The sequence below is a fragment of the Dermacentor andersoni genome, unplaced genomic scaffold (genome assembly GCF_023375885.2).
Source record: "Dermacentor andersoni unplaced genomic scaffold, qqDerAnde1_hic_scaffold ctg00000039.1, whole genome shotgun sequence".
In the NCBI taxonomy this organism is placed as follows: Eukaryota; Metazoa; Arthropoda; class Arachnida; order Ixodida; family Ixodidae; genus Dermacentor; species Dermacentor andersoni.
In genome coordinates this window covers 20,243,859-20,255,900 of record NW_027314752.1, presented here as the reverse complement: position 1 = coordinate 20,255,900, position 12,042 = coordinate 20,243,859, and the positions used below count along the sequence as shown (strand labels likewise).

At 47.3% G+C, this 12,042-nt stretch overlaps 1 non-coding gene across 1 annotated transcript; it reads right to left on the bottom strand.

Moving 5' to 3' along the window:
- Positions 1–1,711: 1,711 nt before the first annotated feature.
- TRNAS-GGA (transfer RNA serine (anticodon GGA)) lies at positions 1,712–1,786 on the bottom strand. Its single transcript has one exon. It is a non-coding gene; the product is annotated as a tRNA-Ser (tRNA).
- Positions 1,787–12,042: the final 10,256 nt, after the last annotated feature.

Sequence of the window (12,042 nt, the reverse complement as noted above, 5' to 3'; positions counted from 1 at the left end):
TCCAAGCAGGGGTACTTGCATTTGAGAGAGTTCACTCAGCCATAGTAGGCCAGGTGAACAACTTGCGTCTCGCGCGGATGCGGATTACTTGTCGGCAGTTCGGTGGCAACATAATTCCCGTCACTTAAGTTGCTAAGCACGACAAACTAAGCAGATTAAATTGCAAGAAACTTGCTGTGTTATCCCTACGTCCGATGATGTGCCAGACGACGTGCTTTTTAGCATGACATAAAGCTTCGGCTATGGAAGGGTCTTCTTGAGGCGAGAAAGGTGGAATAGTGTCCACAGTGTCCCGTAGTCAGTGAGGGAAGGTGTGCGTACAGGGGAGAATTCGAGGCACACCCAGTATTTTTCTCTACACTATTCCAGGAATGGGGGCATACAAGAAACGTAAGATGGCGTCCATATTTACTAGTCACTGATGGCATACATTGAAAGTATTTTCGGTGGTGTTAATTGAGTGCACTCGGCCAGGACTTTGCTTGCAGGGGAATGAGGGGAGCGACGGCCTCATGCAGATCCTAAAAGTTGTAAATGCCTTTAGGGGACGTGTGCGGTGAACTGCCGTCGTTGGCCACTGATGACAACCTGCCGCATGCAGGGACGTCTGCTGTGGCAAATGTAAGTGTCTCCGCTTCTAAATGCGAAGTTAAGTAATCGATGCACTTTGTATTCTAGCGGAAGCAAGCGGAGGCGTTCTGAAGCAGGCTGAGAAATTCGATGCCGGCCTTAACGAAAAATGTGCGTGGTCTAATTGATTGCAAAGAGCCTGCTGAAGCCCCAATAATTATTTGATGGACAGAACAAACCTCTTGGAAGGTTGGTGCTGAGTATGTCGAAAGCCAAAATGACTGGATGTTATATCGTCACGTATTGAAAGAACCAAGGAGAACAGGTTTGATATGACCCGCTTTGGATGTAAAAGAACCTCTTTATTCTTTATGGTGCAATGCCTTCTACACAATCCGGCCATATGTTGTGTAAAACCTAACAAGATACAGTGAATGTGGGTCATTGACTATTGTATACTTGCGGCAGTGGAGATATGCTCAGGCCTTCCTAATGACGAAGATGACTGCTAGGCACTGGAGTTTAAAAATTCTGTAGTTTGTACGCTCTTGAAAGCATCAGAGCATTACAAGAGATCACATGTTGCGGACTGTAGAAGCCCTGCACAAGCAAAGCATCAACCTTCACACCTATACTACATGTCCGCGTATACAACTCGGTCCGGATTGCTATATCTAAATTGCCACAGAACCAGTCTTGCAGTGGACAAAACATTTACCTTTTGATATGCAGACTCGCAGTCTGCGGTAAGCAATTATAAGAGTTCTCCTTGCGACACCAGCGGTGTCAATATGCAACTTAGTCCAGGCAGTCAGATGAAAATGCCGTGAGCTGGCACTGAAGCCACCAAAAGTTTTAGGTCTCGAAATGTGCACTCACAGGCCGGACTCCAAAGATGAGGTGTCTTTATAAAGGAAAAGCATGCCCTTTGCTGCTGCAGTCATCTAAAGTTACTATGATATGTCCAGGAATTGACGGTGGGCACATGTGTTGTCTGACGTAGTAGTTCTGCGGAAACCCGCAAGGTGGAGAGAAGTAATGAATAAAGGGAAAATCAGACATCCACCCGTTCGTAGCAATTGCTACAAAGGAAACCCATACGGATTCCTCGAAAGGAAAGCCTCAAAGTTGAAGAAAAATTCGTCCTGGTCCGGGACTCGAACCCGGGACCACCGCCTTTCCGGGGCAGCCGCTCTACCATCTGAGCTAACCAGGCGGCTAGCAGATGGCAGAGCGAAGTCGAATTTGTCGACAACACGAGGCAAAGGCAAGTGTTTGACGTAGTAGTTCTGCGGAAACCCGCAAGGTGGAGAGAAGTAATGAATAAAGGGAAAATCAGACATCCACCCGTTCGTAGCAATTGCTACAAAGGAAACCCATACGGATTCCTCGAAAGGACAGCCTCAAAGTTGAAGAAAAATTACTTGCCTTTGCCTCGTGTTGTCGACAAATTCGACTTCGCTCTGCCATCTGCTAGCCGCCTGGTTAGCTCAGATGGTAGAGCGGCTGCCCCGGAAAGGCGGTGGTCCCGGGTTCGAGTCCCGGACCAGGACGAATTTTTCTTCAACTTTGAGGCTTTCCTTTCGAGGAATCCGTATGGGTTTCCTTTGTAGCAATTGCTACGAACGGGTGGATGTCTGATTTTCCCTTTATTCATGTGTTGTCTGTTGCCACGGAGCAGGGGACATGGTGTAAAGGCATGCTGACTATCAATAAGGAAGACTATTTCGCAGAGGGAACGTGCAGCTGGTTCGGGCAGTAATCGTGTGCACAAAGCGTTAACTCAGTTTGTAAATATCTTTTAAATATACCGACGCTTGATTATTTCACTCCTTAAGCAGTTCGAATGAGGTTGGCGGTAGCCCCAAGAGGACACGGAGCTCCGCAGCGGTTGTCGTCTCGCTACTGGACTTACTCGATTCCTTTTCGAAGTCTCCTGCTGCCGTGTGATGGGTAGCGGTCGCCACCGACTATATTGCCCGGTAGTGCAAAACTAAGGGACATGTCATGCTACTCTTCCTTACCACCGCGGACAGTAGCCGTTTTCTTGGGTGAAAACACTCTTTGTTGAGGGCGTCAGTGTCCATGCTAACCACAGCTGCAGCATGAGCCAGCCTGGTATGCATTCGCCCTGTACTCTCTCGGTGCCTGCGGCCTATAACCTGTACGAGAGCAACCTCTGGTGTATAGAGGAATTGGTCATCATCATCATCAGCCTGGTTACGCCCACTGCAGGGCAAAGGCCTCTCCCATATTTCTCCAACAAGCCCGGTCATGTACTGATTGTGGCCACGCCGTCCCTGCAAACTTCTTAATCTCATCCGCCCACCTAACTTTCTGCCGCCCCCTGCTACGCTTCCCTTCCCTTGGGATCCAGTCCGTAACCCTTAATGACCATCGGTTATCTTCCCTCCTCATTACATGTCCTGCCCATGCCCATTTCTTTTTCTTGATTTCAACTAAGATGTCATTAACTCGCGTTTGTTCCCTGACCCAATCTGCTCTTTTCTTATCCCTTAACGTTACACCTATCATTCTTCTTTCCATAGCTCGTTGCGTCGTCCTCAGTTTGAGTAGAACTCTTTTCGTAAGCCTCCAGGTTTCTGCCCCGTAGGTGAGTACTGGTAAGACACAGCTATTATATACTTTTCTCTTGAGGGATAATGGTAACCTGCTGTTCATGATCTGAGAATGCCTGCCAAACGCACCCCAGCCCATTTTTATTCTCCTGATTATTTCCGTCTCATGATCCGGATCCGCCGTCACTACCTGCCCCAAGTAGGTATATTCCCTTACGACTTTCAGTGCCTCGCTGCCTATTGTAAATTGCTGTTCTCTTCCGAGACTGTTAAACATTACTTTAGTTTTCTGCAGATTTATTTTTAGACCCACTCTACTGCTTTGCCTCTCCAGGTCAGTGAGCATGCATTGCAATTGGTCCCCTGAGTTACTAAGCAAGGCAATATCATCAGCGAATCGCAAGTTACTAAGGTACTCTCCATTAACTTTTATCCCCAATTCTTCCCAATCCAGGTCTCTGAATACCTCCTGTAAACATGCTGTGAATAGCATTGGAGAGATCGTATCTCCCTGCCTGACGCCTTTCTTTATGGGGATTTTGTTGCTTGCTTTATGGAGGACTACGGTGGCTGTGGAGCCGCTATAGATATCTTTCAGTATTTTTAAATACGGCTCTTCAACACCCTGATTCCGTAATGCCTCCATGACTGCTGAGGTTTCGACAAAATCAAACGCTTTCTCGTAATCAATGAAAGCTATATATAAGGGTTGGTTATATTCCGCACATTTCTCTATCACTTGATTGATAGTGTGAATATGATCTATTGTTGAGTAGCCTTTACGGAATCCTGCCTGGTCCTTTGCTTGACAGAAGTCTAAGGTGTTCCTGATTCTATTTGCGATTACCTTAGTAAATAGTTTGTAGGCAACGGACAGTAAGCTGATCGGTCTATAATTTTTCAAGTCTTTGGCGTCTCCTTTCTTATGAATTAGGATTATGTTAGCGTTCTTCCAAGATTCCGGTACGCTCGAGGTCATGAGGCATTGCGTATACAGGGTGGCCAGTTTCTCTAGAACAATCTGTCCACCATCCTTCAACAAATCTGCTGTTACCTGATCCTCCCCAGCTGCCTTCCCCCTTTGCATATCTCCCAAGGCTTTCCTTACTTCTTCCGGCGTTACCTTTGGGATTTCGAATTCCTCTAGACTATTTTCTCTTCCATTATCGTCGTGGGTGCCACTGGTACTGTATAAATCTCTATAGAACTCCTCAGCCACTTGAACTATCTCATCCATATTAGTAATGATATTGCCGGCTTTGTCTCTTAACGCATACATCTGATTCTTGCCGATTCCTAGTTTCTTCTTCACTGTTTTTAGGCTTCCTTCGTTCCTGAGAGCATGTTCAATTCTGTCCATAATATACTTCCTTATGTCAACTGTCTTACGCTTGTTGATTAACTTCCAAAGTTCTGCCAGTTCTATTCTAGCTGTAGGGTTAGAGGCTTTCATACATTGGCGCTTCTTGATCAGATCTCTCGTCTCCTGCGATACTTTGCTGGTATCCTGCCTAATGGAGTTACCACCGACTTCCATTGCACACTCCTTAATGATGCCCACAAGATTGTCGTTCATTGTTTGAACACTAAGGTCCTCTTCCTGAGTTAAAGCTGAATACCTGCTCTGTAGCTTGATCTGGAATTCTGCTATTTTCCCTCTTACCGCTAACTCATTGATCGGCTTCTTATGTACCAGGAATTGGTAGCCGGATTTTGTTACCAGAGGTCAGTAATATGGGAAAGAGACCCATGCCATAGGAAGCATGCACGGCATTCTATGTACGCAGGAGGCACCCAATACGCCGAGGATGGATGTGCACGACAGCGTGGACGACATGGTTTCGCGGTTTGGAGGTCGAGGTAGTCCCACATGCAGCATTCATGATAAGGGAAGTCTTGGCGCCATTCCCACACCGGAAGCATCCAGGACAAAGCGATGCAGGAGGACGCAAGGGCTCCTCAATACGTTGATTAAGGCTGGAGCGCCTTACGACTTGACTTTCGTCGACTGCGCCATTATAAAAGGTTGGCGGAGAAAATTGGCTATCTGACAGAAGGTCTAGTTTACTTATGCTTCTTTGTCGTCTATCCTCGCACTCGGTATGCGGGCGTCCTAGCAGATGTGTGCACTTGGACTTCAGAATATATATATATATATATATATATATATATATATATATATATATATATATATATATATATATGTATATATTACAAATGAGGGCGGCCCAGCGTACCAAACGTATCGCCAACAATGAATCTAGTTCGAAAAAGGGTGGCCCTGGTACAAGGCATATTGCAAGCAAAGCGTAAAGATAATCATGAGCCCATTTTATGTCCACTGTAGGATGAAGGCCTCTCCCTGCTATATCCAATCGCCTCTGTCCTGTGCCAACTGATTCTAGCTTGTGCCTTCGAATTTTCTAATTACATATCTCACCTAGCTTTCTGCCGGCCTTGACTGCGTTTCCCTCCTTTTGGCACCTATTTTGTAACATTTATGGTATACCGGTTGTCCATGCTATGCATATCTCGTGGCTTAAAGCAGTCCTATTTGCCGGCAGCGAGAACAACAGATAATTTATTGCGAATTAGGCGGCCTAGTCTGCCAAACGCCGACATTGTGTAAACAAAAACCGGACATCGACTGTTTTATCAACGAGAAGGATTATAGCCTCAAACCATTGCGTGGCACCGCTCTCTTCCTCACACAGCTGTGAGCGGATCACCGTTCCTCTCAGCGGCAACCTGGAGTACTAGTGGTGTTATTTCAATTTAGTGCGATTCTAACTCGTTCCCTCTATGATTTGTGCGATGTCACATCCCTCAAGGCCGAGGGGCTACCACTGTGCTGTGCTGAGTTGTAAGAATAGCCTTCGTAAGCGAATATTAGCTGCGGTGACTCCGCAGACTCTTGATGAGTGCTCACAAAGACTCGTCGGCTTTGTTTTGCAAGTATAAACAGAAACACTTCTCGCCATGAAGCAGGTCGCGTCTGTCGTCTCAAAATGTCTCCAGTGAGCGCCTGGCGACGAACTCGGGAACCATGATCAAAGTGGAGATATGAGTAAGGTGCCTACATGGGTCTTTAAAGTACTGGCAACAGATGAAGTTCCCTATTTTTCCATGCACGCAATTGAAAGTTATTCTGTTATACTGTGTTTCGTGATTAACACGGTTTTCTACCAACGCATGGTGGAAGTTGACTGGGGATGTATTATGAAAACAGTACGCTCCGGCAAAGAAAAGGAAGCTGTGTTCCGTTTCATTCTTGAACCAAAGTAATACCCACCATGTGTGCCACCTGAATAGTTCACACAATCTCTCCCATTCTTCCGAATCTCGCCATCAAGATGTCTGGCTGACGCCTCGCTTTGCGCACTTCATTACTCAGAAAATAAAGTTGCTGTTGCAGAGGCTCAGTGTTCGTTTTTCAACCCTTTTAATTCAGCGAGGCGCCTTTGAACAGACAGGATTCTAAATCAACGACTGGCATATTTTCCAACGGGTGTCGTCAGTCTCATTGATCACTGGCTGTTCGCGGCCGCGGTCCGCATGTTTTTTGAACGGGTGCGTCAAGTTAATGGCTATTCCGTTCGAGTAATTTTAGAGCCCCTTATTTTGTAAAGCACTGTTATTCCCGAGTGTCTAGTAAAGGATCCTCAGAAAAGTCTACCGTGAAAATGTTAGAAGCATGAAAGCTTGCAAGGCGATTTTGCTCGAAGATTCACTGGTAACGTAGATTGAGATGTACACTACTGCGGCATAAAAATATCCAGCTTTTCTGGACATCAGTGTCTAGTTCACGTGAATGCTGCCACATAAGGCACTGACATCAAAGATTCCAAACTTCCCGCGCTGAAGCAGTGATGATGTCAACGAAGCACATATAAAAGCATGAAACGAAATTCCTGCGCACTGATCTTAACCACAAAGCTTTCTCGCCGGCGTCATAAGTGTTCTTAATAAAAAACAGCTGCTTGTCGGCTGGAACTGACTTCTGATCCGAAGAGTGTTTACCTGCGACACAGCAAACATAGCGATTAATTTTTGATACAGTTGATACACGCAGATTCCAGGAATTCAGACCATCAAATGGCATGCCTTTATTACATTGCAATGTAACCGGGCAGCAGTCTGGCTGCCGGTGAACAACTATAAGATAAGGTTACAATTAACCGCATCAAGGCAGTGGCAGCCGCTTATGAACACATTTTGGGCAAGCGTGATAGCTGACCAGCCTGGCACAAGAAAGCTGAATGGGGCATTATAACAGTTCCTCACTGACATACCATATCCCCCCGTATTTATTTACATTTGCTATAAGCGTGCAAAACAGTCAGCACGTAACGTACATGTGGTCGGCGCTGTCTCAGAAAGCATGGACGACCACTATCGTTGTCTGAGCCGTTAGCGTGGACCGATGTTTGAAATGTTTGATCATGACTGGCTGGAACACTTGGTTCCGTTGGCGAGGGCTACTGCTGCTCCTGCTGCGTTGATCGGTGTGATGGGCCAGGTCGGGAAGCACAATCAGTGGCGAGCTGTCGCGTACAATGTGGTTACAATATCGCACTCACTAATGAACACCACGTGGAGTCACAACACTAAGTCTGCACGACACTGGCCCGTGCGGGCTAGCACTGTTGCATGCAGCCACTTTGGCCCCGCACGTAAACTGCGTACGCGTACTCTTTCGCCCTCACGGAACACTGACATGCGACTGCCTCGGCGCCGTGTCTACTGTACCTGGCGTTGCCCGAGATGTTCCTCAATAGATGGCCTGACGAGGTCCAACCTTGTGCGAAAACGCCTCCCCACGAGCAGCATGGCAGCCACTTCGCCTGTAGTCAAGTGTGCCGTGTCGCGATAGGCCACCAGAAAATCCACACAATCCGATGGTGACATACGTAGACTTGACTTTCGCAGCGCTGACTTCAGAGTCTGGACAAAATCCTCAGCCAAGCCATTTCTGCCTGGGTGGTAGGGCGCGGTTCGTAGGTGCCTCGTGCCAATTCCTTGCCTATAAGACTGGAACTCTGCAGATGTAAGCTGGATGTCCTTGTCCGACACTAATGTCTCCCGGAACCCAATCTACAAAAAAGATTGTGGAGACAAGTAATTGTGGCTTGAGCTGAACTTTTGTTCATTGAAAACCCTTCACGCCATATTGATTGTGCGTGTGCAATAACCAAATACCAAAGTCTCTTCACTGGACCAACAAAGTGGGCTTGGACATGCTGCCAAGGTCGCGTAGGCCAGGCACAAGGATGAAGTGGCGCTTTGACCGACAGGTTGCGCGTTTCCATGCACATTTTTCATGAAGAGGCGTAGTGCTCTATGTCGTTATCAGTGGTCGGCCACCATGCATAGCTTTGTGGCAGTTCTTTTGTTCTGACAATTCCCGGTTGCCCCTGATGCAGTTTATCCAAAACAAATTGGCGTTACTTCTGCAGAACAACAACACGCTTCCAAACATGATGCACCCCTGATAGAGAGAGAGTATGAGCTTCCAACAAAAAAATGGTTTGATCTCTTCAGAGACGCGACTCGCCCATCGATGTAAAATATACTGGACGATTTCACAAAAAGCTGGATCGCGAATCATTTCGTCAATTCTTTACTGCTTACAGGCATCGTATCAAAACGGAAATCATAAAAATGTTCATTCTACTGATCTGGAATAGGCTCTTTGAGCGGGATCCGAGACAAACAATTGGCGTCAGCATTTTGTGCTGAAGGGGGTTCTGAACAGAGAGAAAGTATACGCCGATAATGCAAATGCCCAATGCTGAAGCCTGGCGGCCGCAGGAGCTGGAATGCCTGTCTTAGGACCAAATATTCTTTTCAACGACTTGCAGTCAGTCAGCATAGTGAACGGCCTTGCATGGACGTAATAATGAAATTTCTGCGCACAAAAACGACAGCCAAAGCCTCTGTTCTCTACTGACTATAACCTTGTTCGGCCTTGTTCAGCGTACGCGAGGCATACGCTACTGGGTGCGTCTGCTCGTCCATGAGAACACGAGACAGGGCTGCGTTTACGCCATGAGCCGAGGCGTCACAAGAAATCTGCAAGGGCAGGTTACCGCCAAAGTGTGCTAAGATCAGCTGCGTCGATAACATCTGCTTAAATTGTTGAAAAGCTCCTTCGCAAGACGCTTCCCACACCCAGACTGCATCTCTTCGACGAAGTTTGTTCAGTGGATACAAAACTGTCGACATGTTTTGAACAAAATTGCCATAGCAGTTGATAAGACCCAGAACAGCATGAACCTGTTGCTTGTTTGTAGGTGTCAACCCGTTCATGATAGCGTGAAGTTTTTCATTTGCCGGTCGGGTGCCGTCCTGGGTGATTATGTGTCCCAGATACTGCAGCTCATTTAGAAAAGAAACGCATATTTCTTTTGGTTTGACACGAATTCCTCGTTCTGATAGTCTATTTAAGACAACTTCAAGGTTACGCAGGTGCTCATCTTGCATACGGCCAGTGGTCTAAATATCGCCAAGGTAGCAAGTAACTTATTTGGGCCGTTTTAGCACATTGTCCATTATGCACTGAAATATCGCTGGCACTGATGCAATACCGAATAGTAGACAGTTAACAACATTAACAACAAAAATACCCTTACGAGTATTCCACGTGAGCTAGTGCCGGGATTCGTAGTCCAATTCTACTTGCTGGTATGCTCGGCTTAAGCCAATCAATGAAAATTTATCTTCTCGAGCAAACACCGCAAATTGCTCACCAGCTTTACGGAGCGGGTACCTTTCTACGTGGAGTTTGAGATTTCCGGTGGCTTTGTTCTCTACATCTTCCGACTGAACAATCGCGCCTAATGAGTGGTACTATTCGCGTAGCGTATTCGCTGCTGACACCTGGAATAATTATTCCTAGCTCTTCTAGCTTGGACAATTCGGCTTGAACCAGTGCTCTAAAACGAATAAACACACATCTTTGAAAAGAAAGTTTTGCCTTTTCACCTTGAACCTGTCCTAGTAGTGGTTCCAATCGCCAGCACAAAGCTTGAAAAGCTTTGTGCTGGCGATTGGTGCTTGCTGCGGATTCCGAAGGCCGCATGGCTTTATCTGATGCAGCCAGTTGCGTCTGAAAAGGGCTAAGCACGTACAGAGGGAAATGTTGTCCCTATTCATTGCGCTGGACAGTGACGAAGGCTACGTCACATGGCAACAAGGGATCATTCGTGTACGTTCGCAAAGTGAGGCTTGTTCTACGCGGAACACTCGGAAATTGTGAGCGAAACAGAGGCTCAGATATCACCGATACAGTGGCACAGTATCAAGTTCCATGCCTAAGGGGTTTCTTTCGTGTGTCACATTAAGCATAATTGGCTCTTCTTTAGTTAATTACCGTCCCTTGGCGCTCTGCAATAGCTGACGCGGCGGGGCGAATGTTTGCACTTGTAGTCTTTTGTTTCGACCGAATTTCCTTTACTTGGCGGCTATGGCATGCGCGCTGAATCTGTCACTTGTTGCAATGAAAGCAGATCGCACCAGCACGTGGACAAGAGCTCGTCCCATGCTTTGTTGACCCACAGCGTAAACACGAGATAGGCGTTTCCTTAGATGGGTGTATCTTGTACACATCGGATTCAGCCGCAGAAGTTCGTTGCTAGGTGTTGTGTTTTTAGCACAGTTTCTAAGGCTATGGATCGGTCGACTGCCTGCTGAAAGGTTAATTTCTTGTCTTCAGAGAACAACTTACGTTGAAAGTCTAGTCGTAGTAGACCGCAGACAAACCGGTCCCTAAGCGCCTCGTCTAGAAATGCGCCAAACTCGCAAGCTGCGCTAGCGTCCTGTGTTCAGCAAGATACTGCACAATTATGTATTACTCTTGTTGGGAGCCTCGGTAAAACTTCACTCTTTCGTTACGCAAGGCTTAGGCGACAGGTGATTGCGCAAATGCGGAAGCAGTTCTTCGAACGGTTTATCAGACCGAGACTCGGGATAGGTTAGTGATTTCAATAAGGCATAGGTCTTCGGCCCTACCACGCTAATGAAGACGTCAACTTTAAGCTTCTCTTCCACCTTGTTAGCTCACCAGAAAGCCTGACTGCGCTCTTAATAGCTTGGCCAATCTCCGGAAGAGGTTTAAAAATGTTTTACTTGCCTGAGCTGCACAGAAATGAGGGGCGTTGTTCCGGGTATGGCGCGTCGACGTCTTGAATGGGCTCTTCCTCGCTGGAGCATTCGTTAGCTCGCGCATCCTTGCCACCGGCGAAGCCTGAAACCATCTACCGGGACCCCACACTCTTCGTCAGTTTATGTTGCAGTTGATACATGCAGCACCACGAAGTCAGACCTTCGAATAGCATGCCTTTATTGCATGACAAAGTGATTCTCCGCTAGGAGGCCGTGGATTATTGACGTGCCTCGCATGGAGTCTGTGTCTTGCGCTCATTTCTACAGAAAGGCCACTCACCTCTTTCATTTTGCCCCAATATAATAGGCAAGTTATAAGGAATCAGCCGATACCACCTACTTTAAAAGTGAGTGTGTATTCGTCGAGATTTCGAGCTTCATTTTCACCGACCAACGCGCGTTTCGCTAAGCCTAACGCCGCGCGATACCGCGCCGGCCCGCCGGGGAGTACCACCGTCGCACGAGCAACAGGCACACAGCGCGTGAAAGGAGTCCACAGCGTTCACTGCCGCACGTGCAGCAGGGGTTACACGTGCGCTGTGGGGCAAAGCCGACGCGTCCAACGCGCGAAGGTCATTTCGCAGAAGATGATGTGGTAGGCTGTGGGTCGCTCTGAAGTCTCGGGCCAAGATGGTTTTTTCTTCACCCTAAAAGCGCCCGTCGCGTGTTCGCCACCGTTGCCACGCCAGTTGGAGCCTGTTGAGGGTAGGCCCTGCGTACCTCGACGAAC